The sequence below is a fragment of the Octodon degus genome, unplaced genomic scaffold (genome assembly GCF_000260255.1).
Source record: "Octodon degus isolate 3935 unplaced genomic scaffold, OctDeg1.0 scaffold00009, whole genome shotgun sequence".
NCBI lineage: Eukaryota > Metazoa > Chordata > Mammalia > Rodentia > Octodontidae > Octodon > Octodon degus.
The window spans coordinates 2047583-2073416 of NW_004524585.1; positions in this window are offsets into that span (position 1 = coordinate 2047583).

Here is a 25834-nt window from a genome sequence, read left to right on the forward strand (position 1 = left end):
TTTTTTTTTTTTTTTTTTTTTTTAATAATGTTGGCTAGAGGTTTATGAATTTTGTTTCAAAGAACCAACTCTTTGATTCATTAATTCTTTGTATTGTGTTTTTAGTCTCAGTTGTATTAATTACTGCCTTGATCTTTATAATTTTTCACCTTGTGTGGCTTTAGGCTTGACTTGCCCTTCCTTTTCTAGAAGCTTTAGGTGAACTATTAGGTTTTTTTGTGGTTGTTCTGTTTTTCAGATGTGAGAATTCACTACTATAAATTTCCCTATTAGGATTGCTTGTGTCGTGTTCCACAGGTTCTAGTATGTTGTATTTGCATATTTATTTGATGAAGTTCTTCTTTAATTTTATCTTTGACTAATTGGTTGTTCAGGAGCATGTTATTTAATTGCCATATATTTATGGAGTTCCATTTTTTGTCATTAATTTCAAATTTAATTTACAGTATGTTCAGATAATATGCATGGAATAATTTTAGTTCCTATGCATTTATGTAAGCATTGTTTATTGGCTAGTATATGGTCTGTTTTAGAAAATAACCCATGTGCAGCTGAGAAAAACATGTATTCTGATGTTCTTGCATAGAACAGTGTGTAAGTCTACAAGTCCTTTTATTCACATGTTTGGTTCAGTTATTTCTTTGTTGGTCTTTTGTCTAGTTCACCTATCTCTTCATGACAATAGCTATTAAGGCCCCCTGTTACAATTGTGTTATTGTTTATTTGCCTTTTCAGTTCTGTTGATATTTGTCTTATATATTTGGTTGATCCTATATTGGGTGCATATATATTTATGATTGTTACCTCTTAGTCTTCAAATGTTTCCCTATCAAGTAATAATGACCTTCTTTATCTCTTCTATCATTCTTGACTTTGAAGTTCACATTGTTTGCAAACAGAGGAGCCACCCGTTTTTTCCTGGATTCCTATGGCATAGTTGTTTCCATCTTTTGACTTTCAGTCTATGACTTTTTCATTTAAGTGTAGTGCTTGTGTATAGTGTATTCTTGGATCTTGTTTTTTCATCCATTCTGTCAGTCTGTGTCTTTTTTTTTTTTAAATTTTTTTTTTATTTTGTGTGTGTGTGTGTGTGTGTGTGTGTGTGTGTGTGTGTATGGCCAGCTCAGCCCACCATGGGGCAGTGCTGGCTGGCATGTGGTGCTGGGGGATTGAACTGCAGTCCCTGTGCTCTGCCAAGCTTGCTCTAAGTAGGTGCTTTAGACCACTGAGCCATCTCACCAGCCCCAGTCTGTGTCTTTTGATGGGTGAATTGAGATCATTTATGTTGATACTTATAACTGCCATGTATTGGCTTATCTTTGTCACATTATTTTCCTGTTGTTGGTTCCCTACTTTCCCCATTTGTTTAATTGTGTGCCCTGCCTGTTGTTTTTTTTTCTGATGTTCTTGGAATTGTGGTTATTTTTTCTCTTTCCAGAAAATCTTTCAATACTCTTTGTAGGTTGGTTTGGTGCTCATGAATTTCTTCACTTGTTTATTGCGGAAATATCTTACTTCTTCACTGATTTTTTTTTTTTTTTTGATGACTATTTACGTAAGACTTGCATACGGTATTGTATAACAACATAAAACTGCAGTACTCTACAGTACAGTTAGCAAAAATTACAGTACTATATAAACAAGGAGTTTGTGTAGAAAAGACCTTGAGTGTCTACAAACATGAGGTACAGAAAGGTATAAAACAAGCATTCAAGCTTACTCTTTAGTCATTAAAATCTTTCAAAGTCCTCATCAGTGTTATCAGAGTTATATCCATATATCCATTTTTTAAAAAATGTATTTAGTACAGGATCTGCAGGGTCTCATTACACAGATCAGATTTGTAGTGATCCTTCCAGTTTTTCCGCCTCCCAAGCGCTAGGATTACAGGTGCGCGCCACCACACCCAGTCTCTCTCCATTGATTTTGAAAGAGAGTTTTTCAGGGTACATCAGTCTGAGTTGAAAGTTGTTTTCTTCCAGGACTTGATATATTTCATGCCAAGCTCTTCTTGACTTCATGGTTTGTGTTGAGAAATCGGCCATGATTCTGATGGGCTTTACTTTATAGGTGCTGTTTCCTTTCTCTAACAGCTTTTAGTGTTCTTTCTGCGCTTGTGCTGAATTTCTGGGATCTTCACTAGTTTGGGTATAGATTTATTTTGATTATGGCTAATTGGGAGTTTTGTATGCCTCAGATTCATTTCTCTTGGGAACTTTTCTATTCTGCAAATAGTCTATGACATTTGTGTTGACTTCTGCTGTTTCATTGACACCTGTTATTCTCATATTATTTTTTTTATGTCATCTTGCAGATGTTGAATTATTATTTCCTGATGTTTTGTTATTTTCAGGAGATTTTTTCCTTTCATTATCAGTAGCTGAGGTCTTTTATTCAAGTTCTAAAAGTCTGCAGTTTCATTCAAGCAATTTTGCCAGCTTTCAATGGAATTTTCCTGGATATCTGTTTGAATCTCTTTCCTACATTTTCTGTCTTTCCTGTATTAATCATTCATGTTTCTATCCTGTTTTTTTCATCATTTAAAAAATCAATTCTTTTATAATTTTTTTTTTTTAACCTGAGAGATATTTCTGATCTGATTTCTTCCATAGCCTCATGGGAATTGTTTCTTTACTTTGGTTACTGTCATTTTAGAACTGTCAAGTGTGTGTCTTTTCCTTTCCTTTATCTTGTCTCCTGGATTTGGGTGGGCTTGAGCTTTGAGGTTGTATTTTACGTCTTTGTTTTGTTATTTTCCTATTTCAAAAGTTTTTGTTTTTGGTGTTGATTCTTATGTTTTTGTAGTAGGTAGTGATATCACTTGTGTCAGGGCCTGTCTAGGTAAGGTTTGTTCTTCAGGGATGTCTTCTTTGTTTAGGCTGTTCTTAGCTTATAACTGTCTCAGTTCCCTACTTTTCCAATAAAATAAATGGGAGGTATTGGTATCTATTTCGCTTAGCTCCTGGTCCTTGGTGTTGAGACCTCAGAACTTCCCAGTTTTGTTACAGAAATGAAAACAACTGATTAAAACACAGATGACATTGTAAAGTAGTATAATTAGCAGTAACCATAGCATCTAGCACAATTTAGACACTGACAACTGTGGTAACTATTACTTTTGTGTCTTTAAGCATAGGAGCAAAATCTACATATTACAGAATTAGTCGTACATTGGCAACTTGTATGCAAGGTGTTTGTGCTTTGTAGAGTGGTTTTATCCTGTGGTAGGGAAATTTAAGAAACAGATAAAATGAAGATAATTGAAAAAAAAAAGTAGAAACCAGTCTGGAAGCCATAAAATGATAATACAAGCTTTGGGAGACTAGATAACAAAACAGAAGAGAAAAAACTGAAAAAGTAAGCAAGGTATTATCTGAACTTGATTGCCGGAATTCTCCTCAGCTATGTAGAAAAGAGAGGAGGCCAGCCAGATATCTCCTAAAGCATTTGCTTAGACAGGCTCAGGGACTAAGATTTGATCCTTGGCATGCTGTGTCAGCCCATGCCAGCCCCACTTCCAGGGCACTCTGAGACAGTGATTGAGACTGGGCATGGTGGCGCTACGCCTGTAATCACAGTGCTTGGGAGGGAGGCAGAAAACCGTAGGATCACTACAAGTCTGATCTGTGTAGTGAGACCCTGTACTAAATACATTAATAAATAAATAAAATTTTAAAACCCCAAAAACATGGAGAGGAAAACAAAAACAGAAAAAAAGAAAAGAGAAAAATAATTCATATACAAAGAGAATGCAGGAAATTTGTCCATACTCTAAAGACCAAAGAATCCAGCTGAGGGCCTGGATCCCACAGTAATGTCCTGCATGAGTCCATCTGAAGACCTAGAGCCAGTAACAGTGCCTCCCAGGAGTTCAGCTGGAGGCCAGTTGCCCACGACAATGTCTTATGCAGGCCTGTTTTGTGGATCTGTGCTGGGAAAACGCACAGGTCAGTGGTGGAAGCTAGAAAGTATGCTCACGGGATGAAGGATCTATGCTAGCAGATCGAGAGATCTCAACTGGACCCAGGAAGTGAGGCTCAAAGTAAGAACCAGAGCTTCCCCTAAAAGTAGCACAGCCATTCTCAGTGACTGTGAGGTCCTGAGCTCCTCTGATGAGGAGGAAAGCTGAGCTCCCATCAGGAAAACCAATGCGACAAGCTCCTCCAGGACACTGATTGGTGCACCATCTTCCTCTTCAGAGCCAGGAAGTGATACTTCATGTGAGGACCAGCCGCACTCCGAAAGTGAACCATAGCCTTTCTCAGCAACAGCAAGGTCCTGAGCTTCTTCGACAGTGATAAAGCCAACTTCATCAGGAAAGCCAACAAGCTCCAGGAAAAACAACAGCTCTGTATAGCTTCTAACAGTACTCAACAACTTCTAAACTTCTTCTCCAGTTCTGCCTCTTATGCTGCTGACAATAATCCTCAGGTGGGCCTCCCACACCAAGCACCACAGTGGTTCAGTTCAGCTGGATGTCGTAGTTGACCACCAGTTGTTAATGTACTACAAGTGTTTTGTCATTTTCTATTTTTTGTTAGCTTAATTCCTGGGTTGATGCTTATCAATTGCCTGTGGCGGGTTGCTTCATTGCTAGTATTTAGAACCCTTAGGAAATAACTACTTCTCTGAAATATCTTCCATCAGATATAGCTGAATTTTGGATTTTTATTTTCTTTTTTTTTTGGTGGTACTAAGGATTGAACTCAGGACCTTGTGCTTGCCAGGCAAACACTTATTCCACTGAGCTCTCTCTCCAGCCCCTGAATTTTGGGTTTTTGAATTTGTTGCAAGGTCCTACTTCTTTAATTTGTTGGGGATGAGAAGTTTCTGCCTGTTTGTCCCAGCCTCTGGATCTCTGCCACTGTGCCATAGTATTTTCTGTGACCCTTAGTCACTCTCAGTGTTGGGATGCCTGGAAGCACAGCTGTTCAGAACTATTATGTCACTTTTGGCTATAGTGGTACCATCAGCAATAACAACAAGCATCAGACACAGCCTAGAAAATGAAAAACTGAGCAGACCATTAATTTGCTACCTTTAAACATACATACTAAGTTTGTGATTTTATAACAAAATCTAAAACCAGAAAATTATAGACAGTATACAAGTCCTTAGTATATCAGGTTTTCCTCCAGGGCTTAAAATTTCAAACGGGTTGGGGAGAAAATAGAAAAGTGGAAGAAGAAGAAGAAATTAAAGGTAAGGGGCTAGAGAGCAAAGGGGTATCACACTACCTTTGGGAAACTGAGGCAGAAGACTGGAGGGAAAGAGAGAAACTAGGGATAAAAGGAAGAACAGAAGAGAACAGCAACCACAAAGAGGCTAAAAACATGGGCCCTCATATCAAAACAAGATCAAACAAGGAGAAAAAAGCAGAAAACAAAACAAAAATCCCCACCCCATTAACAACGGAAAACAGAGAAGAAAAGTGAAAAAAGTCCATTTCCATGTATGTCTCTGCTATCATTAGTATACAAAGTGTGGAGACAGAGTTCTGATCTGTGTTGATTTATCCTAGGAAGGCAGCAGTAGTTTTTCAGTGGGGTAGTGGATAAGCTCAGTGAGCCTGCACCTTCTGGCTAAGACCAGACTTGTTCAGTCTGCAGCTGGCAGCATAACTGTCTCAGGCCTGAACTTAGGTGCAAGCTGCTAGATGAAGCCAGCAGACACTCTGAGCTCTGATCTCAGTCAGACCCTGTCCCAGATGGCTCTTGGCCAGTTGATCTCTCCTGGGTGGGACAACTGAGCTCTCACCACTCTCTAGCAGCTAGTGCAGTCCTTCACATCTGCTGCTTCCCTCCACTGCTATGTCTTTACATGGAGACCTCTTGGGTGGCCAGCAGTCACTGTGTACTTAGAGGTTTGAAACACTCCTTTCATGCACTGAATCCCATCTCAGGGAAATGGCACTGCTGTTCCCCCTTCTTCGTTTAAGTTTCTCTTGTCACTCTCTTCATGTGCTTCAGTTCATACTTCAGATCCTTCCTGGGTCTAGGTGACCCACTTCCTTTCTTGTCTTCCGTGCCTTGCCATATTCCCGCGTCTAGGTAGCCATTCTCAGAGAGGCTGTTTCTGTGCTGTGTACATCATCTTGCTGCTCCCTCATCCTTACTTTTAAAGGAATTATATTTATAAAATGGTTCAGTTTTAATTATCAATGTGGTAACTATTTTACACAGATTAAAGGTCTTTCAGGTTCTCTGTAATTTTTAAGAGTATGAAGTGAATCTAAAGTATACTTGCTACTATAAAGAACTATTAAGAAGTAGTTAGTATGGTAACTGGTACAGTGGTAAGTTAGAAAATAAGAACTTTAAACATATATGTACTTCTTTAAAACATGTACAAGCCTTGTAAGTGCTAGACACTAATTGGAGATGCATCATTCCTAGTTGATGCCGGTTATATTTGTTAGCAGAGAACAGCAAACTAATTATGATTGCATTATAGGATAAACAACCAACAAAGGCCAGGTGACTTAGTCAAGAGTAATGGGGAGGTAATGATACTTAAAGAATAAAAACTAGTGAGGAAGATAATTGGGTAAGATGGGAAGGTAGTCCCAGTTGCAATTGAGGTTCATGAGGATGAGGAAAGATTGTCTTTGTTGATCATTATTGTATTCTAGTTCCAATAAAGTTATTTGATTTACAGTGAATTTTGTAAAATATTCTGTATACTAGTTAGTGATTGATACACAGAAAAAGACGACCCTGAAAGGAATTGTTGGCTGTTGGAGAAGGGTAAAAACTAATGGAGACTACTTCAAGCAAGAAGAAATTGTCAACTATTTGTGTTGAATGTTGCTAATGTTGTCTGTGTAAAAGTTTGAGTTTATTTGTAAATGTTTTTCAACTTTTCCTGTCATTGACAAGTACATATTGACTCCTAACAATATCTCAGATCTTTGTAATACATTTTTAATCCACAGTAATCTGAAATTAATACTGTAGTTTATAATATCTAAAAGAAGATATACTAGTTAATTCCTTCTAGAAACTAGAAAGTCCTTTCAGAATAGGAAGACTTTTGCCAGCAAATCTGTCATGTTTTTATGTTATTTAAAATACTTCTTTCCCTGAGAATATATTTCAGTAGATGCAGAATATGAATAGAGTTCTAGGTAATTATGTTGTTTGCGTAAATGAAAATAATAAGAGGAGTAACATTGGGTTTTTAATAATTGGTTTTTGGATCAATTTTCTAATACTGGTGGATTATTTTTAGTTGATTAGTGCTTATATGTATAATTAGTCTGTTTTCCTTTGTTGTATCGAGTTAAGTACTGGAGACTAGGTACTTGGTAAAGAATAGAGGTTTAGGGTTGGGAATGTAGTTCTGTAATAGAGCACTTGCCTGGCATAAATGAGGCCCAGAGTTTGATCCCCAGCACTTGGGGAGATGGGTGGAGAAGTAAAGTGATTTTGTTTTTTTTTAAGCTCAGTTTTAGAAGCCTAGAGTCTACTAAGATGTGATAGCCTCGTATGTTTAGCCTCTGCTTAGGTCCTCTTGCCTAGATTGCAGAGGGTGGCAGAATAAAGAGAATTGCTTGCAGCAGTGGGGGAGTTGTATAGGGCAGTACTGCCTTACCACGGCCTACTCTCCAGAGAAGTAACTGTTTGAGTCAGCATTGTACAGAAGACTTACTTACTTCCCATTATGCCCCATCTTTTAAAGTTTTCACAGTGTAGGATAGGATCACCACATGCCAAGGAAAAGATTCTAACATATGAGCTTTCATGGGGCCAAATCACATTCGAACCATGTCAGTAACAGCAATATCTTATTATATGATGGGAGAGAATGGTAGGAAGAGAACTAGCTTATAAATTACTACATAAACTTACTGTCTTTGTATAAGTGATCTTAATTAGAATCCATTTATGTTTTAGAATTTTTCCAAGAATATTTTTGCAATTCTTCAGTCTGTAAAAGCCAGAGAAGAAGGGCGTGCACCTGAACAGCGACCAGCTCCAAATGCAGCACCTGTGGTAAGAATGTGTTATGATTAACATTTAGTAAATTTAACAAAAGTGCAATAAAAATTTTTATTGTATTTCAGTGTTGTAATTTTGAAGACCTCTTAGTTTTTACATTAGTAGGTTGTAAAGATTTTGTTGCTTCAATGTACATGAAGGATATGAGGTCTCTTGCCAATCTTAAAGGTTATTTGAGGACTAATTCTGCAAGTCTCATGACCCAGGAAATATAGTTGGTTCAGACTGTCAGTGGTGAAAATACCCTACTTGTTAAATGCATGTCTGTTATATTTTCATTTGAGGTTTTTTTTTTTTCTTTTTTACATTGGTGCTATCTGTAATATCTTAGTAAGTGCATTTTCCCTGAGCACCTTTCTTGTGGTCTTTTCATTATGCTTTAGTTTTGAAGGTTGACTGTTTTATTGTTTTGAATGCAATTTACCACCTTTGAAACTAAATTTCATTTGTGACATATAGCCTGTATTTATTCAGATATACTCTATAATATTTTTGTGTGTGGTGTTGAAGATTGCATTCCCAGCCCTTTTTTGTTCTGAGGCAGTCTCTTAATAAGTTGCCCAGGCTGGCCTCACACTTAAGTACCTCTTCCCTTAGCCTTCTGAGTAGCTGAGATCACACACACATCATATCACGCCTGGCTTACCCACTATTTCTAGCTATTTTCATGATTCAATGAAAGAAGAAAGTAGAAGTAAAATTGAATCTATTTTAGTAGAATTCTAAAAAGTATGTCAAAATGTGATAGACTACTAATATAGCCTTTGTAAGATACAGTATTTTTATATGTTCATGAAATCATTGGTATCTAACTTTTAGAGGTAGTGGAATTTGCTGATTAATATATAGAAAGATACATTTAGTTGACTTACCAGCAGGTATTCATATACCTATTATTTGTCAGACTAAGGATCTTGAAATAAAGTAATTGGAATGATCCATAGTTCCTGCCTTCTGAATTTGTAGGTTAATGAAAGGTTTGCTAGATATTAAAAAAAGGTGGCAATATGGTCAGAGTTGACATGCTAAAATTAGCACACCATACTTATAGCTATAAATTGATTGACTTTTTTTTTTTTAATTTTTTTTTAAACATTTATTTATTTATTTATTGTGTGTGTGTGTGTGTGTGTGTGTGTGGCCAGCTCAGCCCACCAGGGGGCGCAGCTGGCTGGCTTGTGGTGCTGGGGGATCGAACCTTGGTCCCTGTGCTTTGCCAAGCTTGTTCCAAGTAGGTGCTTTAGACCACTGAGCCATCTCTCCAGCCCCTGATTGACTTTTCTGATAGTTGGTTGGAAGCATGTAAAATTTTAGAACATTGAAACCATTGCCTTTATGACTAGGTAGGATTATTTTTCTGTGTAATTTACATTGTCATTAGTAGAGTTGAAAATATTAATGCTTGGCTCTTGACTATTGTATAACTAGTAACAATGTTGATAAGTATCTCTTTTATTTGGAATAGTACTTAGAATGGAATACTACTAGCAAAATTGGAAATATTTTAATCCTCATGTGTGTCAGGAACTTCCCAGATAGTAAGCTGGGCATGATGGCATATGCTTGTAATCCACCACTTGGGATGAGTTACTCAGCTACAAAGTGAGCTCAAGGCCAGCCTGAACTGCATAACGAAACCTTGTCTAAAAAAGACAAGAGAAGAACTTGCAGGCAGCTTTGAGATTTTTAAAAAAATACTAGCTGTTTGGTTATTATAGACTAATTTTTTTTTTTGTATTTTTAAAGAAGGGTCTACAGGGTGTTCAGGGTCCCAGTAATAGATTGGACTCGTAGTGATCTACCTGTTTACAGTCTCCCGAGAACTGGGATTACAGGCACACACCACCAAACCCAGTCTCAATTGCCTTCTCAGCGTGCCCCCGGGGTGAGGTGGGCACCGGCACTGGCACTGACATGGCAGGCCTGGGGATTGAACCACTGGCCACTGTGCCTGCTTGCGTGCACTTTAATCCACTGAGATATTTGGCCGGCCCTGAGACTAAATTTTGGAATAAAGTATTTATGAATTGAATTAATGCCAGTTTTTTCTAATTATTTAAAACACTAGTATCTTTTTAGTCTTTTACTGTGTATTTATAATGGCTTATTGTCATATAAGCATATTTATTTAAGAGTTAATAATTTGGTGGGTAATTCAGTTAACAGTCTCAAAAATGTTTTGTTGTTAAAAAGATCATTGGAGGGACAGTATTATTTCACAGAGATACTTGTTCAATTTTTGCAGTTTTCAAGATTTGCTTTTTTGCCATGCTGTAATAATAATAATAGCTGTAGTAGTCATACTATATTATAGTAATCACCTCATATAATCTCAAAAATGACTTGTCCTCAAATGACTGGAGATCTCATTACTTTTCGTCTTACAACTATGATAAGAAAAAAACCCCAGGAAAATAAATATCTCCATTGTGGTTTTAATTGTATTACATAGATAATGTTGTAAAATAATACCTTGTTTTTCTGTAGGATCCTACATTGCGTACCAAACAGCCTATTCCAGCTGCTTACAACAGATACGACCAGGAAAGATTCAAAGGAAAAGAAGGCAAGAATTGCTTAATTTTCATCATCACTTTGTTGCTCTTGTACTGACCTTGAAATGCAGTGTAGTCAAATGTCTAAGGCTTTATAAAGTAGCCTCTGCTGGCTAACTCTTAACTCATTGTGGGGTTTTTTTTTTTGTTGTTGTTGTTTTGTTTTTGGTATGGGGGATCAAACTCAGAATCTTCTGCTTGCCTGGCAGACACTTAAGCCATTGAGCTATCTCCCTGACTCATTGTCTGTTTTTTGTATATAAAGTTTTTTTTGGAACACAGTCACACTTGTGTGTCATCTATGGCTGCTTTAGCTCTGTGACAGTCCTGTTGAGGGGTGGGTGTGTGTGTGTGTGTGTGTGTGTGTGTTTAAGAGATCATGCATCTAGAAAATCAAAAATTATTTGGCCATTCACAGAAAAAAATTGGTTAACTATTGGTTAGTAGTTTAGATTTTGGATCCAGATATCTTGTGTCAGTTTAATTCAGTGTGAATTTTAGTATTGTTTTAAATGCATTCTTCTGGCTATGGTAACACACACCTATAATCCCAGTGATTGGGAGGCTGAAGCAGGAGGATTACTGTGAGTTTGAGGTCAGCCTGGGCTATATAGTGATTTCAGGACCATCCTAGACTACATGGCGAGACCCTGTCATAAAAAAAAATTAAAGCAGCAATTTGTTTGAGTTTTCTCCTGTCTATAATTTTAATACTAATAGTAATAGATCTCTTAGGGTTACTGTGAGATTTTTAAACTAGTTAGTAAACATAAAATCAGTACAGGAGTGTGTGGTATGTATAAACTGTCAACAGATACTTGTTATTGTTAGTACTAGTTCTGTTTCTACAGAATTTTAGAATGGATATTTTATATATTACATCTTGCTTCCCAAATTATAAATGTATATACTGAAAACTTAGAAAACATAGATTTGGTGCAACAATGTGTGGGGTTACTTTGTGGTGTGGTGGCTGATGCGGTAGTGAGCCATCTCTACATTAATGAAGTAGGACTAATGTCACTTCATCTTGAGATCTTTGTCTTAACCACATTATGAACATAGAGCTAGAACAGCTACAAATTTAACATTTACTGTTTTACTGCATTATATGATCATAAGTCTTTAAAGAAATGTTGCATTGATACAGTGAATTTCGCACAGTGATTTCACTTACTGGATAAGGGACATAATAAGTAGATGCTGTAGTAAGATAGAGGTCCATTCCTCTATTTATTGTAATGTTTCTCTTATGAAATAAGCTCTATGAAGCAGCCCACAGAACAAATCCAGTCTTCTTTGGGCCATTTCCAGTTTCCTGTTTGTAGATACACTGTATATTGTTTATCTTATTTTGTATCACAATTGGAGTATAATTGAGAGTTATGACAGAGGCTTCTTGGCCTGCAATATGTTAAATATTTACTACACAGATCCTTTATAGAAAAACATATTGGGACTGTGTTCTGAAACTACAATCATAATTTGCAACATTGTTTTCTATAAAATATTTAACATATATTGTAGATTTGGAGTTTGGAACACAACTTTTTACAAGGAGATTTCTCACATGTGATTCTATCATTAAGTATTTCGTAGTTAATAATTGAGGGGTTATGAAGTGTTTTTTTAAATTTTTTTATTTAGTACAGGGTCTACAGGGTCTCACTATGTAGATTGGACTCCTAGTGATCCTCCTGTTTTCAGCCTCCCAAGCGCTAGGATTATAGGTACACACCACCACACCCAGTCTCAGTTGCCATCTCAGCAAGTGTTGAGGGTGGGACTGGCACAGCAAGGTAGGAATCGAACCGTGGCCACTGCAGTCTGCCTAAGCAGGTGCTTTAGTCCATTGAGCTTTCTGGCCAGCCCAATATAAAGTATTTTATTTACTCTAGTTGTAAACATAATTGCAGAGTTAGTTTTAACTAGCTTCTGTGCTTAGGCTTGTACTTTGTATATATTTATGAGACTAGGGTCATTTTTGAAGTTTTTAAATGCTGAAAAGTTTTTAATGTGACTCTATAGTAGATTTAAGGTTTTGTTGTACTGTTGAATTTTCAGATATAACATAGGTTATTACTTCAAATTCCTTACCCATTATGAAATGCATAAAATCTAATAGTTAATCCTTTTTTTTTTTTTTTTTTTAGAGACGGAAGGCTTTAAAATTGATACTATGGGCACTTACCATGGTATGACACTGAAATCTGTAACGGTAAGTTATTTGACTGCAGAGCTTATATTGTTCCAGCCATTTTATGTGAGTAGTGGATTTTGGAGAAAATTTTTGCTTTTTTATACTTCCAGATTGAAACATTTGTCTTTAATCACCAGTTGTGCCAGTAGATATGTGTGGAACATTATATAATTCATGAATTCCTCCCTATCTCCCTAGCTCACTTGCTCCTCCTTCCTCTCTCCCCTCCTCAAGTTTGTGTATGAGAATAAACAGTATGAGCTGTTTTGACTAACTAGGACAGTGCTATCTGGTTAGAGTCTTTTAAGCCATTGAAGTTAAAAGATCATTTAGGGAAAGTTTTTTGCTATAATATTTTATGTTCTTTAAAATATAATGCCTGATATTTATCTTTACAGAGACAGTTTATGGTTAATTGTTATAATGCTTATAGAGGTCATACTTGATGAATATGATGGTGCCTGATAGCGTTTGCAGGAGTCTGTGAGGCTGAAGCATGAAGATTCCAAGTTCAAGAACATCTTGGGCAACTTAGTGACTTACTTAGTAAAACACTCTCTGAAATAGAAAATAAAAGAGGTGGAGGTGCAGTTCAGTGCTAAGGCTCTGGGTTTAGTCCCCAGTACTAAAACAGAAGTTCATATTTAATAGAACTAATTGTCCACTCATAAATATATGCCTTTAGTTCACTTTTAGCAAACTTTTTGTCTTTTATCTTTTCCTTTTCTCTGTCCTGTCCCATTCCCTGTTCCATCCCCCATCCTCTATCCTGTGTCCCTTTCCCATGTCCCATCCCTGTCCCGTCCCGTGTCGTCCGTCCTCCCTCCCTCCCTCCCTCCCTCCCTTTCTCCCTTTCATGAGATAGAATATTGCTTTTTTGCCAAGGCTGGATTCAAATACTTGGGCTCAAGCAGTCTATCTCTTCTGAATAATTGAGCAAGTGTATGCTGCGCCCAGCTTGTTATTTATTTTTTAGCTTGCTAGAAATGTTTTCTAGACATTCTGATCAACCCATATTTCACACTTTTCATTTTTACCAAGTGATAGGACTTGGTAAAACAGCAGAAATTCTGTTTTTATTTTGTATATTTGTTTTTCTGGGGCATTTGCCTTTCATACTTGAAAATACTTTATGTATATGTTAATTGGAGTGGCTATATGTAAGGAACACTAATATCAAAAATTACTTTTGCTTTAGCTTTGAATTGTCAGATTTGTAAGGATTCCATGTGAAAAGCAATATATTTGCTGTGATTTCTTAGAATTGAGATACCTTCTTATATCTACGTGGAATTTGCCAGGCCTTAGAAATTTCCTAAAGCAGATACCAAATAAATGTAGAGAATGTGACTTAGGCTTCAAATTGGGATTGGGTAGTAGACATTTTGATAACAGAATTTACTTAATAACACCCAATACCTCACCCATGTTAGGTAGTCACTGTAATGCTAAGGTAGGTTCTCAGCCTATTTTATTTTTATTTATACTTACTTATTTTTCTGAGTTGCCTAAGCTGTCCTCAACCTTGGTGATCCTCCTAGCATAGCTTCTGTAATACCTAAGATTGTAAGCATTTCACACAGTATACTTGTTTTAAAATTGTTATCAGATTTGTTTTGAATTGTATTGAAATTGTACATAGATTTTTTTTTCCATAATTTTATTCAGAAATAAATAGCAGTGAGACTGTTTCAAATCAAATTGGTAGGACAGTTCCAGTAATTAACACATGGCCTTCCTAGTGGTTATTTGTTGTACAAGACGCAGACATGATATCCTATTTACAAATACAATTAGAACAAATCCCTTGAAATTGCACGTAGATTGTTTAATTCTTTCAGTGAATAGTTATGGAACACTTGTGTCAGACCATTTGCTAGTAGTTTGGGCATATAGCGGTGGGTAGAACAGTCAGAGTCCCTTTTGAGGAGGTGACAGGTTAGCTGAAACTTTGCTGAAGAGCATTCCATGTAAGGAAAGTTGGATTAATGTTTTAAGACTTAATGTATACAGCAAAAGCCAAAAAATCAGTGTCTCTAGCTAAGACAATGAGAGAAAAAGTGCTAAGAAATTTAATTAATGCATTTTGTGACATCTGCTTGATTCTTTTCTGGTTTCATAAAAAATGTTAAATTCTTATTTTTTCTCGATATAAAACTTGGCAAGTGAATTGTTGGGGCAACTTATTCTTAGGTAACCATCAAAGTTAGTTGTTTTTTTGTTATCATTTTTACTCTCACATTTTATACAAATGGGGTTTTCTTACATGTGCTAGAGAAAATGTTAAGTGTTTTGGTAATCATATTTCATGAGTCACAGATTACTGAAAAATCTGTCATGAAAAAGAGGTTCAGGCAAAGTAATGTAAAAGTAATTGAAATGCTATAAATTTTTCCCATTAAGTAAACTTCTATGAAAACAGTAAAATCAATGGTAGTTTTTATAGTGGTACTTTATATAGAGCAATTTTCTAAAATGTAGGGATAGTTTCTTAATTTTTATAGTTCTGCTTCATTAGACTTTTCTACAGACTGAAAAGTAGTAACTTAAATTTGTACTGGGTTTTAAAGAATGCAAAATGTTTAGGAATATATAGAAAGATGGAAAATGGTCACATTGCTACTAATTTTATTTTGGCACTAGTTTTGAATCTACTTGTATTCTGATTGATTTAGCAGTTGTTAGAGACTACTTAAAGGAGTGTGAACATGAAAGCTTTGAAGTTTTCACATAATTATTTCTTTTTATCTGAGCCTCAGACTTAGACTTGCAGTGTAGTATTTTTTTCTCTTTTCTGTTTTGAGTGATTACTGTTTGTGAGTTCGTAAGCTGCACCAACTTTTACCTTATGCTTCAGTTAAGAAAGTTTCTCGGTTTCTCTTTTAATGTTCAAAGCCTTGTTACCTGTATGTGACTTGCTTTCTCACATGTATGGTTCATGTTGATACCACTGTTCTTCAGAATTTTGATGTGGTTATTGATTATACAGTTACCAAAATTAGGATCAATTAGTTAGAATTAATTAACTTTTAAGTTCAACATCAGAATTCTTTAGATGTAAGACTAAGGAATAAATTGATAATTTTATACAAATGAGGTTTTCTTACATGTGCTAGAGAAAATGTTAAGTGTTTTGGTAATCATATTTCGTGAGTCACAGATTACTGAAAAATCTGTCATGAAAATAGAGGTTCAGGCAAGGTAATATAAAAGTAATTCATTGAAATTTCTCATGGTCATAGAAGTTCTAGTATCTTTAAAGTTATACATTTGCATGGTTGGATTTCTGATTTTGTTTTTTTTTTTTTTTTTTCGTCGTCTTCTGAGGTAAGGACTAGCTGTGTTGTTCAGACTGGCCTTGAACAGGCTTGCTCAGTGATGATGAGCCTTATAGTTTTCAGTAACACACATGTGTTTTGAAAGTTTGCCACTGTTGTTCCAGCTCACCTTGTGTTAGCCTCTTTTTTTTTTTGCAAATCTGGGGATTGAACTCAGGCCTTTGTGCTTGCCAGGCAAGTGCTTATTCTACTGAGCCAGCTCCCCGGCCCCTTGTTAGCTTCTTAAGTAGCTGGGATTTTAGACATATGCTGCCATGCTGGTTTCTGGTTAACGTTTTAACTTAGGCCATGGTGTTGAGTTGCTAGAAAGCTCTTGTGAGTTGGGATCCTTCTCTAATATATGTTCCTTGGATTATGTAATGTTTAGAAACACAAAACAAATATTGTGTGTGGAAACCTGAATTAGTAGGCAAGAGTATACACTATTTCCTGAACTTAGTTGCTTCCAGAGCCTGCCTTTTCCCTCCTTCTTGCTGAGAACACTTACACAGACCTGCTTACTTTTAAGTCAAGCCATCCTAGAATTATGGGTTGGCAGTAGAAAGCATTCATTGGAGAAAATGCTCATATTTTTATGGATTGTTTTTGTGAAAGGGCCATCTTAAACTAAGAAAATCTTGCTTAACCTTTTTTATGTAGTAGATAAGAGGTAATGAATTGTCTTTGTTCCATGGGAGAGGCAAAGGAAGATGTAATTACAGTTTGCTCTTATTAATTGTAGAGATTTGGTGATTACATCAAGAATTACTTTGTTTTAACCTCTTAGGACTGTTTAAAGTTCAGGTGAAACACATATTAAAAACTTTTGAGTCATATTTGTTATTTCCTTTGTTCTTACTCAGTATCATTGCCTCTTACACCTTACTGGTTCACTTTTGAGGAAGTATTTTGTACCCTGAAATTTTACAGACTGGTCATTTGTACCTTTACTGGAATTAATTCCAACATACACAGAAGTCCTTATAACATATATTTTATAGAGCACCATTTTCCTGACAATGAGTAAGAGATTTTTTCCAATACTTATATTAGAGGTGTAATATCACTGCAGACTTCCTTTTTCAGGCAGATACAGAATTGCAGTCTTGTGTGGAATGTAAGTCTACCTGTAGGAAAGGCTTTGTCCTCAGAGTTAGATTGCAGCCCCTTGCTTGTAAATTCCGGTGCCTTGTCCCATATGTCATTGTTTAATATACTTCTGGACTCACATTACCAATCTGAATATTCCCCTAGATATATTTTAGTAGGTGTTCATTGCAATTTAAAATTTTATTTTACTAAGCACTTAAAAAGAATTTATCACATAGGTGATGTAGCTTTCTAGCATCATTCAAGCTGTCATTACGAGGTATTGGATCCATACTTTCACATAGCAGCAGTCACATCCACCTGAGCAATGGCAGCTTTCTTGATAAGATGGCTTCTCCAGATGGCCAGAGACCTCACCATTGTCCTTTATTCAGATTTCATTTACTTATGCTCTACTCATTGACCTTGTTCAGCTTCCATTTTGAAAACCTTGATCAAAATAAGGGCACTGTCTCCTAATTGAAGAGAAGTCAGTCAAGTTGGAAGCACTGTAGATATAAGACTTTGAAGTCAAGCCTTGCTTTGAATCCTAGCCCTGTTCCTCATTCTGTTTTTATTTTAAAATAAAGATAATAGGAGAAAAAATTAATAGAACTTACTTCATAATTTTGTTAAAGCATTGAGAGAAACTGTAAAATCCTTAGCACAAAGAAGAGTCAACAAATAATGTTTATTATGAATTTATGATTATATTATTGTTTGCCTTACATGTATATATCCTATGACTTCACTGATATATTTTGTATTACTTCTTTTAATACAATTTTTATTCAAAATTTTGAAGACTAATTTATTAAAAGAAACCTTTTCTCTCAAATTGGGATTTTGTTTTATTTTGAGTTATAGCTGTGTATGTTTATGTTACAGTTGAAATCTGTAATCTTTGAGAGAAATAGCTGTGAAGAAATTTTCATTTACAGTGATAGCTAGGTTAGTATTTTTTTTTTTTTTTTTTTTAATGAATTTAGTACAGGGTCTACCAGGCCTCACTACATAGATCAAACTCCCAGTGATCCTCCTGTTTTCAGCCTCCCAAGCACTGGGATTATAGGCATGCACCACCATGCCCAGTCTCAATCAACATCTCAGCGCGCCCTGGGGACAGGGCCAGCACGACTTGCCAGGGATTGAACCCTGGTTGCTGCACTCTAGAAGCAGGAGCTTTAGTCCGCTGAGCTATCTGGCCAGCCCTTAGGTTAGTTTTTTTTTTTTTTTTTTTTTTTTTTTTTAATGTATTTAGTACAGGGTCTACAGAGTCTCACTACACAGATTGGACTCACAGTGATTCTCCTTTTTCATCTTCCCAAGCGCTGGGGTTACAGGCGTGTGCCACCATGCCTAGTCTGAGTTCCTGTCTCAGCTTGCTGTGGGGGCTGGGCCGGTACACCGGGGATCAAACCCCAGTCCCTGGGTCTGCCTAAGCAGGCATTTCAATCTGCTGAGCTATCTGGCTGGTCTTACTTGTTATGGCTGATGTTTAGAAAACATGTAATTTATATTTAAATTATTTATACTGTTTTGACCCAAAATGTTACATATTTAAATATTTAGAATTTGAATATTCAATCACAAAATAAGTAGAAATATTCTCTTAATACTGTATAGGATTTCCTGTGTTCTATATTTGCACTCCTTGATATTATAAAACTTGATTATCTTATAGGGAAAAGGTCTTCTGATTTTTTTTTTTAGATGTTGTGCTATATATGTTAGTAAAATCTCTAACATGTTTTGGGCAAACCAGTTATTCTTCAATGACATGTAAAGCTAAATTAATGGAATTTTACCATATGGTTTTATATCTAAGTACATCCAGTGTGCAGTGGATTTTCAGCAAACACTCATAAACTGAAAAACGTTTTTTAACCTTTCGTTTTATATTTATCAGAATCCTTTCACACTTTTTGCAGGGGAGGGAGGTCTTTCTGAGACAGGGTTTCATTATGCAGTTAAGTCTGGCCATGAGTGCTCTTTGTAGCCCAGGGTGGCTTTAAAAATCTCAGTTTAAAGGCCTGTGCAACCACATCTGGCCTCCCCAGCACTTTGTATATGTTCTTTTGCTGTATTTATTTATTTTTTTTAGGTTCATTGACATCAAAATACTAAGCATTCTGATAAACTATTTTTTTCTTGTAATTTTCTTTTATTTTGAAGAGTAAAAACAAGAGCAAGAAAAACAAAAGCAAAGACAGAGAGGGTTACATGAGTACATATGTTACATCTGACAAACTATTAAGGTTAAATAAATGTCTCAGACCTCTTACCACAAAGAAGGTTAACAGCAATAAATATGTGGTACAACCTCTAAGTACGAATAACCATATAGTCAGTGACATGGTCATAAAACTCATGAAACTACTTCTGAAAGAAGCATAGATAAATTTATTGATTGTACATATGTCAGGAGTAATCTGGAAGCCATTGCATAATTTTTAATAATAAAGTATCACAATTTTAATATTATTAGCAAGAGGAGACAGTAGAAACTGATTTGGAAGTAAGATGATATGTTAACATAATAAAAGTTTATGCTGTTAAGCTTTCAATATTATTCATATTCTCTTATTTAGGTTTTACATTTACTGCTATATTATTTATGATTGATATTGCACAAAAACATTTTAGTTTTAGCTTAATTTTCTAATACTAATATGTTAATGCTTTTAATTCCATTTTTTACTTCCTTGCTTCAGCATGACTTTAATCCAATTAATTTTAACAAAACGTGTCAATATTAAATATATTGTGTCACTTTTAAGTTCTAATTTACTGTACTTTTCAACTCTTCTATTCTTTAACATACAAATATTTTTATTTCTCTTTATAATTTGAAGAACAGATTAATTTTTAATGTTTCACTTTTATCAAAGATGAACTAGAATGTTAATATTTATATTAACATTCTAGTATATTTAATGATATTTGAGCACTTCATTGTCCTCTGTTATACGCTGGCTGGGTATTTAGTCTGCTGTATCAATTCCTAGGTCTTCATAAATTGAAATGAATTTTCAATCTTATATTAATTCCTCCCTTCAGGTTACTATTTTTTTGTTGTATTTTTGTCATAGTAGTCTTTGGATTGTCTATTTACTAAAATTCATCTCTTCCCTTCTCCCCCTTCCCTCCCTACCCACCCTCATTTGATCTTTAATTCTAAGTTTTGGTTTCTTTTCCAGGTCTTTTTCTTGGTGGATGTTTCTTTTAGTGTTGTTCTTCTTGTCTTTCCTGCTTCTCATGTTCCTCTGTGAGTGACTGTTCCCACATTTATTTTAAATATTGTTAAACTCTTTACTTGCTTCTGGTCTGAATAAATCTTACTATTTAGAAACCAAGGTTTTACTTGAAGTTTCAGAGTAGAATTTTGCTATGAATATGTTGAAGACATACCACTTGAAATGCTCAGAAATGGAAGCTATTTAAGATCTTTTAAATTGGAAGCAAAAGTACAGTATGTCAAAATTAATAAAATAGTTTTGCTGTTGAATTTGTATTTTATGATATCATTGACAAAATTTGTCCTTTACATTTAGATATCTTGTAAATTTAAGATCAAAGGTAGACATGTTTTTGTTTTTTATTTTTTTATTTTAGTCATTTTTTTTGCAGAACCGGGGATTGAACTCAGGCCCTTGAGTTTGCCAGGGAAGTGCTTATTCTATTGAGCCATCTTCCCAGCCCTGTTTTTTATTTTTTGAAGAGAGTACAAATTAGAATTAAAACAAATTGCAAGTAATACACAGATTTTCACTTAATAAAGTGATATGAATTTCATGGTATTTGTTTAATATATAGTGGTGTTTTCCAGTTATTCATAAATGGATTTAATATTTCTATAAATTGTCCTTATTAAAGTTAGTTCAGTCTTCTACAGATAATAAATTCTAAAATCCTTCCCAAGTTTAATGTTTTAGATACATGCTTCAGTTTTCCTGCAGTGTATTTTATTTTTTTGTATTTTATATGTTGCCATAAGTATTCTTAAATTCCCAATATAGTCCCAGATACCAAGTTAGATAATTAAACAGCTCTTTGGTCTTTAGGAAGTTACTGAATTTTACTTCTATTGTTATTTATAAAAAGCAGACATCCCCCAAATTCAGCTATTGAATGACATTGTGAACAGATTACAGTTCATGATGAACTTTAGTATCTTACTTTTTTTCCCAACAAAAGTTACTTTGATAGTAATAGGAAAAAAACTTTAAAATAAAAACTGAACTGTTTAAATAAATTGATGTGACATGCATTTTATTTGGGTAAAATGTAATAGATATAAATTTATACCTTCTAATAAACTGGTGATGCCAGTTTTTTTTTTTCAAAAGAGAAACTGTTAGGGAAGGGTCTACAGGGTGTTCAGGGTCTCACTGCTAGATCGACTCGTATTAATCCACCTGCTTACAGCCTCCCAAGGGCTGGTATTACTGCCACGCCCAGTCTCAGTTGCTTTCTCAACATGTCCCGGGCCAAGGCTGGCACGGCAGGCCCCGGATTGAACCCCCAGCCCCTGAGCCTGCTTGCAGACACTTTAATCTGCTGAACTATTTGGCTGGCCCTGAAAAGTTTCTATGGTGTTCTAAAGCTTTAAATGTTAATTCAAAGCTTGTACAGTTGGTTTTACAAAAGCATTCTCAGTATTTCTTGTGGGTAGTGTAGCATTTTATATTCTACATTTGAACCATCTTTCTAGAGCACCAAAGAGTAATCGTAGTCGCAGTGCGTGGTCCTAAGTACCTGACTTTGTTGTATAGCTGACCAAGCGATAACTCAGTGTTGGTGAGGAGCAGCCGTGCAGTGCATGGGCTGGGGGAGGAAGATCAGCTGCTTGAATTTTGAACGACCTCATTGGATGACATTGTTTTAGTAATTTGTCATAGCCCGGAAGAAGGCTGAGAAACTAGATAATGTTAGTGTGCCTTGAGAAATTGGTTGTCTTTAATCAAGCATATGAAAATAGCATACAAATTCAAATGCTGATTTTTAAATTTACAGTAAGAAATGTAATTATCAAGGGTATTAGATGGCCATATTCTCTATCAACCACATGCTTGTTGTCTTTTAAAAATTTAACACTAGAAATCACAATATATTTGCACAGTTAGTACATAATAAAGTGTATCCTTCAGATGTTTAATAGTATTAAGAGTAGTCTGATATTTGTACTACTTTATTAAAGAAAAACGTGTTCAAGGGCATAGTGCCTTTTCCCTTGGCCACTGCTTAGATAGGGTTTGTCATCATTTGTTATTTTAACTTCTGTTCTTTGTTGTAATGTCTGACTAATCCCTCTCTGGATAGATATGACATATTTATTTGGATATGTAGATCACTTATTCAACTTTAAGACTAATGTCTCATTCAGTTCTGTTTGCTTTGTTTAAAAGTGTTTCTGTGGGAATCTGCTATTTTAAATTTCAATTTCATAAGGTAGACATGCAAGAATTTGATTTATCACTAGAGGATAAAGAATGTCTTTGCTTTAAGTTCCAAGCTATTGGCCTAGGATTAGTCCCGTTTAATATTGTTGATTTAGAAGGAGAGGGAAGGGCATGAGTTTCCTGCTGGAATTATCTGGACTTGCTTATTTATATCTTTTGCATATCACTGGTTGATAAATTAATGAGACTCCTTAAATCCTGCTCTCCCACTTAATTTGTAATTTCAGTACTGCAGTGATACTACATACAGTTTAGTTTTTGGGGACTTGCGGGTTAGCTCAGTTGTTTAAAGTGCCTGCTTGGGCAGACTTGGGTGCAGGGGACCATGGTTCCACCCCCAGCTCCACTTGCCACAGCAGACATGCCCCTAAGGCAGCCTGAGCCAGCCCCCTCTCCCTCCCCAATTCCCCCATACAGTTTATTTTTAACCATTGTACAGACTTACATAAGCTTTAGAATGTAGTCTGTATGAGTACAAAACCCAATACGAAGAACAAATGGAGAACTAAGGACTATAATTGTAGAAAACATTATGAATAGATGACACTTAAAAATTCTACTTTAACATACTTATTTGGAGCATGTGAAGGTAAACATAATTTCAAAGTATGAAGGATTTAAGAATAATGGATTTTGAATGATTCTTAATATAATTAAGTGACAGATTATATAGAAAGTTTTTGCTCACATTTTAATCCGTTGGTTATATTTTGTATGGAAAATTTGTTTAGGGAAACTACCAGAAAATTTTCAGTAATAGAACAAAAGTCTCATCTCTTTCTTACCCTTTTCCTCCTCCACATTTTCTCATCCCTTCTATGCATGAATAAATAATGATAAAAATGTGGAAGTGTCTTCACATTTATGGTAAATATGTTAGTATTTATATTAGATTTATAATGAAGAACTTACTGTTCTTGGGCTCTTAACTCGGATAATGCTGATTTAGAATTGGACCATAAAGCCAACTCATTCCTTACCATAGTGTGAATTTTTTTTTTCTGATAATTTTAGATTTATTTTATTAAGAAACATCTATCAACCTGGTAAGCGCAAGGTCCTGACTTTAATCCCCAGTTCCACAAAACAAACAAAACAAAAATCAACAAAAAAACAAAAGAAACATCAGGTCTGAACAAAAAAAACACCAAAAGCATGTAGTGTTTACTTAAGCCAACCTCTTAGAAAGTTTAGTATAAGATTCTAATTAATGAAAATGAAGAAATGAGTAGTCAGGCTGGCAGTGTAGCTCAGAGGACTAAGTACTTGCTTATTGCAGGGATTAGGGTTCAATCCCTGGCACCACAGGGTGTGCTAGTTCTGCCTCTAGGTGGACTGAGCCGGCCACTGAGACCAAGCATGGTGGTGCATGCCTGTAATCTCAGCACTGGGGAGGCTGAAAACAGGAGGATCACTGAGTCCAAGCTGCGTAGTGAGACCCTGTACCAAATACATTTAAACACCTATAATATTCAATAACGGAACTTAGAAAAAATGGGGTATACCTAATGAATGTCCATTTTGTATCTGTGTATTCAAAGTGGTTGGGATAGATATATAGTTGCATTCTCTTAATGAATAGAATGATTTGTTCTAATGGTGTTTGTAAATAGGATCACAAGTCCGCATCTTGTACAGCAATTAACCACTAAGAAGAATATATGCAGTGTATTATTTGTTGAAACTGTACTTCTGATTTGATTTGAAACTGTCTCATTGCTGTTTATCAATAAAACTTTGAAAAAAAACAAAAAAAATACATTTAAAAAAGAAAGAAATGAGTAGTCAGATGGTGAATGTTATAAATAGGACTAATTTTTACTGTTTGTGATATTACTGTTGCTTTATATTTTCTAATCTGAAGTGATTTAAAAGTTTTAAATAATGACTTAAATTGATAATTGGCACATTTTGTTTTAAACATCCAGGTAGTGAATATTTTAGGGTCATAGACCAACAAACAGAATCAAGGAAGTTGTTGAGGTACTTCTGTAATGAGATAAATTGAATTTCCTCAAAATTTTAATGACACAGTAGTAATACCTGTACATGATAGCAGTCACTAGTAATGATTTACTAATGTGAATAGAATTTGTTTTCTGGGACAGTGTTAACATTTTACTTCAAGATCAAGGTCAGTATTCCCTTTCACCAAAGTTGATTACTCTAGTATCCATCTATTAATACTGATCTATACTGACATTTTAGTGTATGTTTTATCTTTGCAAAAGTATATGTGTGTATTTCTAAAATTCTGTTAAACTGTCCTCAATATTTCCCTTCCTAGCATCACATTATGGATTTGTCATAGCCATTGGAAAGTCATTAAGAGGTTTCCCAATGCTTACTGAAATGAATTTTGGAAGAAGGAAACTTTCTACATTTACTTCATTTTTGTTGAGATCTTATGAACCCAACCTGAACTCTAGGTTTGGAAAATACATTTGGCTGTGTATTTTTTGAGAATGGAATTCTCCTTTCTTATACATTTTTATTTTATTGGTATTGGGGATCAAACTGAGGACATTGCACTTGCCAGGCAGGCACGTAAGCTACTGAGCTGTCTCCTAGCCACTTCTTCTAATGATTTGACATCATGAGTTACATAAAACAACATAAAGTTACTTACAAATCAAGAAACTTTAGTTTGTCCTTAAATTCATAGTATGAATTTGCTTTAAAAATTTCACTGTTTTATGTTGTAATGTAGCAGGGGCTTCAGGGCAGATTTTTGAAAGGCACATTATGGAGGTATACGGTACCTGTATTTTTTTTAAATAAATACTTCTGTTGATGCATTATTTTAATTTTATGAGTTTTCTTAACTATAATTTATTAGTGTGTACTTAATGGGAAAATAGAAGGGGAAATTTTTAAATATGTAATGAGTTGAACTTTTGAACATTTTATTGTTTACTAGCTACAATGAAAATACAAACATAAAGCACATAAAAAAAGAAAGAAATGAGTAGTCAGGTGGTGAGTGTTATAAATAGGACTAATTTTTACCATTTGTGATACTACTGTTGCTTTATATTTTCTAATCTGAAGTGATTTAAAAGTTTTAAATAAAGACTTAAATTGATAATTAGCACATTTCTAAATTTCAGCTGCAAAATGACTTATATAATAAGTTAATATTATATATAATATAAATTATATGTAGCATATAAGTTAATATTATATATAATAATATATCAGAGGATATAGT